The sequence below is a fragment of the Babylonia areolata genome, chromosome 15 (assembly GCF_041734735.1).
Source record: "Babylonia areolata isolate BAREFJ2019XMU chromosome 15, ASM4173473v1, whole genome shotgun sequence".
NCBI classification, from domain to species: domain Eukaryota; kingdom Metazoa; phylum Mollusca; class Gastropoda; order Neogastropoda; family Buccinidae; genus Babylonia; species Babylonia areolata.
Genome location: NC_134890.1, coordinates 19627108 through 19632709, shown reverse-complemented (window position 1 = coordinate 19632709; position 5602 = coordinate 19627108). Strand labels below are relative to the sequence as shown.

The 5602-nt window shown below is 39.2% G+C and overlaps 1 protein-coding gene across 2 annotated transcripts in view; it reads left to right on the top strand.

Moving 5' to 3' along the window:
- Nucleotides 1-3201: 3201 nt before the first annotated feature.
- Nucleotides 3202-5602, top strand: part of LOC143290468 (solute carrier family 52, riboflavin transporter, member 3-B-like) — a 29347-nt gene continuing 26946 nt past the window's right edge. For both annotated transcript variants that reach the window (XM_076599946.1, XM_076599952.1), the window contains exon 1: nt 3202-3341. The gene's annotated coding sequence lies outside the window, so the exon portion shown is untranslated. The remainder of the gene's footprint in view (nt 3342-5602) is intronic.

Here is a 5602-nt window from a genome sequence, read left to right as displayed (position 1 = left end):
TGAAACATGGTCATAATATTACGGTAATTTTACTGAGTGTGAATACGCACTATGTTAACCAACAATTGCAACCAAAAGTTGTTTTGTTTTCATTGTTACTTTTTGTTGTTGTTGTTGTTGTTTTACACACGCATTAAACGCGGCGTAGACTGTCTGGTCTGTATTCCTTGAGTACGTAGCAGATAACGGGGTTACCCGTTGGTCTAAAAATAGACCTATTGTTCAGAGGGTCAGCCACGTGTGTCCATGGCCTTCTTTGGGATATGAGGGGAGGGGTGTGGGTTGGAGAGAGAGAGAGTGTGTCTGTGTCTGTGTCTGTTTTTGTCTGTGAGTACGGTTGTGTGTGTGTGTGTGTGTGTGTGTGTTTATTTATTTACATGAGTCTGTGTGGAGGAGGGTGCGGGTGTTTGGGTGGGTATGCGGGTGTATTGTGGGGCTGGGTATTCGATTAGGAATGTGCTGTGTCAGCCTCCCCGTGCTGTGTGTATGTGCGTGTGTGAAAAAAAAGAGTGCTGTAAAGGAATGCGCGCTTGGTTCGTTTTGTATTACCAGATCCTTATTGTTTCTTGTTATTGACGTTGGTAATTGGGCTTGTTTCTCTCTCTCTCTCTCTCTCTCTCTCTCTCTCTCTCTCTTTCGAAATATACTTGTACCAGAACTCTCAATTTGTCGGAAAGGTTTAAAGTCTTTTACGCTTCTTCTTCTTCTGAGCAGACCAGCTGTTTTATTCCATTCCTGACTCGTTTTTTTTCCTATAAAAGTTTTGGTAATTTTTAAACCCTTGCAAAGAAGGTCCTTTTATTTCCAGTTGGGATATTTTACAGTTTGAATTTAACACGATATGATAGAAAATCTTTTTTCTACAGACGTAGGATTTTTTTTTTTTTTTTTGGGGGGGGGGGGGGTTGTTATTGTTTGGTTTGTTTTTGTTGTTGTTGTTGTTGTTTTTTTGTTGTTTGTTTTTTGTTTTGTTTTTTTGTTTTTGTTTTGTTTTTTGTTGTTGTTGTTTTCGTTTCAATGCCATGTCAATTGAAAATATAAATTAAGAACACCCGAAAGCTTGCCAAGGTGTTTTTTTTTTAGTTTGTTTGTTTGTTTTGTTATTTGTTGTTGTTGTTTTTTTTGGTTGGTTGGTTGGTTGGTTGGTTGGTTTTTGTTGTTGCTCTTTTGTTTTTTTTAATGGATACCAGTGTTCATTACAAGCATCAAAAAAAAAAAAAAAAAAAAAAGATTAACGACTGTACGTGGTTGCTCTTTACACTTCGACTCAGAATCGGGCACATTACACTTACTTTCAAAAATTAAAATACAAAACTCATCTAATTATTCTTTAATAAGCTTTGCTCACTATTAGATTTTTTTTTTAAATCTCTATACGTTTATGGGGGCTCTCATTTCCGCCCATTTCAAGCGGGCAAAAGGCCTTACAGGCCTAAAGGACTTCACATTGATATGATACATAATTGGAAAATCTCACAATACTTTGAAACAGCTTAACGTCTAAAAATAGCATGGCGTGGCCGGGCGAGGCGATAGTCACGTAACCCACTTCTATTTATAGGTACGTGCACATAACCCACACAGACATATACATAGTTCTAGATAGATAGATAGATAGACAGACAGACAGACAGATAGATAGATATGTATATATATATATATATATATATATATATATATATATATAGTGTGTGTGTGTGTCCGACAAAGTCAGTACTGGCCCACGTGGCGAGTATCAAGACCTTTGCCCTCGAGATCAGGTTATGTTGACACTAAGATTAAGTTTAGTATAACCTACCGATCAAACCGCTCTGCACGACGCAGGGTTTCAAGCTTGTTGTTTTACTTCACTGCCGCATGAAGTAGTGGACACATTCTTTACACATCATGAACAGTCGTTATTAGCCGTTGTGCAAGCCTGCGGCGCATGCATGAACCGTTAGCCAGTTGTAGCACTTGAAGCAGGAGGGTGCTAGTTCAAATAACAAATAATACCTGACAGCAGATGACACATTTATGAGCGCGTGCACATGCTTCCAGTTTGAAGTACTGTGAAAAAAAATCTGCCATCACATGGAGATAAGAAGGGATATATATATATATATATATATATATATATATATATATATATATATATATTTCTTCTTCTTCTTCTTCTTCTTCTTCTTCTTCTTCTTCTTCAGCATGGAGTGACCGACCTTCTTAACGGATATACTTCGCAGTATTATTATGTGTAGGTTTTGTGTTGTTGATATCGAAACTCGCTTGGTGATATTCGATGATTTAAGCGTGTGACTGCACTTGCGCACTTCAGGGTATGTGTGTGTGTGTGTGTGTGTGTGTGTGTGTGTGTGTGTGTACAAAGAGTCCACTACGACACACACACACACACACACACACTCCCGTACACACACACACACACACACACACACACACACACACACACACACACACACACACAGTGTGTGTGTGTGTGTGTGTGTGTGTGTGTGTCTACGTAACTGGCCAGGTGCCGAGGTTCAGTAAAACGGAACAATATGAAATCAATCCGATGCGGATAAAACAATCAAAAAAGGCAGGGAAAAAAGGGAGGAAATATTTCTTAACTTGAACTCTGCAAAATACAAAACTAATGGCAGAAAGAACACGGTGCACGCATGGCTGTTAGCAGCATCTTACTCTCAGTTTTCTTTCATGAAAAAAAAAGTATTTTATATTCTATTTGATTGTTACGGTATTTTTTTTGCCAGCTCAGTCGCAAACAGGCCTGACATCGCACATTCAATTCTTCCTGTTGTCCCACCACAGAGAGAGAGAGAGAGAGAGAGAGAGAGACAGACAGACAGACAGACAGACAGACAGACAGAGAGAGACAGAGAGAGAGAGAGAGAGAGAGAGAGAGAGAGATACAGGTAACGTCCCAATATTTGAGTCAGTTCCATAACAGTCGCGTTCTATCAAACTGGGTCGACGGTCTCCTAGGTCAATGTCAATGGCCACGAAATGTACATCCGCGTGTTAAAAAAAAAAAGTAGAAGAAGAAGTACGTTTACTGTTGTATCACTGCCAGAATTTTCCGTTTAACTGAATGAAATCATGAATGAAAACGGACACCGCTTTCGAAGCTGAAGCTTGTTTCTTTGCTGTGAACGTTTTGAACGTATTCCATCTCGTATGTTTACCTTTGTGTAACACTTGGGACTACTTTCGAGGCAGATTGTCAGAGACCGAAAAGCGACTGTCACATCGTTCGTTAACTCGCTGGCAGTAAATGTGTGTGTTTGTGTACGTGCACAGCTTCGTGTTGGAGTTGTCGGTTAGAATATGACAAGGAACTTCAGGTAAATGTCGTGTTATGTCAGTCTGTTTGTCTCTCTGTCTGTACTTTTGTTCTTCCATTCGCTTTACAAACGAGTGCGTTGAATGTTAACCTTCGTGTTTCAAATGCATGCATGTCTTGCAAAATGTGTACGTGATAAATGTTACGTATTTGCTCTGATTTTTTCGCGTCTCCACGTGGTGTAAAACAGCGTTTTCAGCGAAGTCCTCTCTTGTTTTCTTTTTATCTTGATAAAGTAATTTTTTTTATGTTGTGCAGAATTTATAGTTCCTTTGCATATCCCTCATGCGGTGAATATCCGGGTGAAAACATCCGTTTTTAAAAACCGTTTTTTGATAGAAACTGTATGCACTTATTGTTTTCTGAATAACAGTTTTGGAAGAAAGCTTAAAGATAAAAGCAGAGAAAGAGTTTGTATTTGGATGGTCAATCTAGTGGTGTTGTTCTGGTATGTGTTGGTATCTGTTTTCTATAATCCTCGTGGTGTGTGTGTGTGTGTGTGTGTGTGTGTGTGTGTGTGTGTGTGTGTGTTTTATGGTGATTAGAAAAACGATGCCGTAACCTGTACCCCAACCCTTTCCCGTCGCATGGACTGTAAAGCTTATGACATTTACGAGTCATTGTCAAAATTTCTAACTGTTTATCTCTTTCTCGCTCTCTCTCTCTCTCTTTCTCTCTATGCACACACACACACACACACACACACACACACACACACATATATATATATATATATATATATCTGTCCGTCTGTCTTGTCTTTCTCTCCTTTCACTTTCTATCTCTTTCCCCCACCCCGCACACCCCCCACGCCTATTCCCCAGCCTCTCTCATATCACCACTTTAGAACGGACCAGTTCTCATTCATACTCTGCTTATGTGTGTCCGTCTCTTCCCGCCACCCGCATATATATATATATATATATATATATATATATATATATATATATATATATATATATATATATATCGTCTCATCCAAATGACTAGCGCCCAAACCACCACTCAAGGTCTAGTGGAGGGGGAGAAAACATCGGCAGCTGAGCCGTAATTCGAGTGCTCAGATTCTCTCAGATTCTCAGTTCTTTTTAGTCATCTTGTTTAAAACAATATTGCACGTCTGGGATGGGCACAAAAAAAATAAAAAATGAAGCCTAATTATATGCAAACTGCATTTACTGTTATATTTATATTTTTTGTATTCACTAAACTTGGCACTTTGATCTGATATTTGACCCAACAACAAGAGCAGTCATAATTATCATTTGCTGTTCAAACAGGAACTTCTCTTGCTAAGCCTGGAAGTTTTATTTATTTTGCAAACGTTTTGGTGCAGATAGTAAAAAAGGGAAATTACTCTAATTAATGCTAGGGGACTTAATTTGCTTTAAACTGATCTTTCTCATCTTAAACATTACATTTTGAAACAAGAGAGGCAAGGCCTTCAAGACTCACTTGTGATGCACTTTTTTTTTTTTTTAAATCCAAGCTTTTTATGTATTGAGTATAATTTCAAAATGTAATGTTTAAGATGAGAAAGATCAGTTTAAAGCAAACTAAGTCCCCCAGCATTAATTACAGAGTAATTTCCCTTATTTTACTGTCTGCACCAACACGTTTGCAATAAACAAAACTTCCATGCTTAGCAAAAGAAGTTCCTGTTTGAACAAAAAATGATAATAATGGCAGATCTTTTGTTGGGTCGAATATCAGATCAAAGTGCCAAGTTGAGAGAATACAAAAAATATAAATATAACAGTAAATACATTATACTCAATACATAAAAAGCTTGGATTTTTTAAAAAGTGTATCACAAGTGAGTTTTGCAATTTCTCACTCCTTAGAAGAATCAGGATCCACCCCCACGCATGCAAGGTCAGGAAACTCAAGTGCAAGTGCGTTGCAGACGCATCCTGCGAGCACGCAATTTAATCATGCACAGAAACAACAGCCACTATGACCCCACTCCTGCACTACAAGCAAAACTATAAACTAACAAACCAGGACTTTCTTCAACCCCATCCCACCTTAGGAAACCCAACCCATGAGGATACTCACTGACTCCTTTCTATCCTCTGAGGAGATCCGCAGTTGGTTCTGAAGGCCCAACCACCACCCCTCCCCTGCCCCCTCCACACACAACAACACACACGACCTCCTCCGCACTTCTCAATCCCCCCCCCCCCCCAAATGCGACACTAGCACACACACACACACACACACACACACTCCCCCCCCCACCACCACCCCAAAAAAATCTGG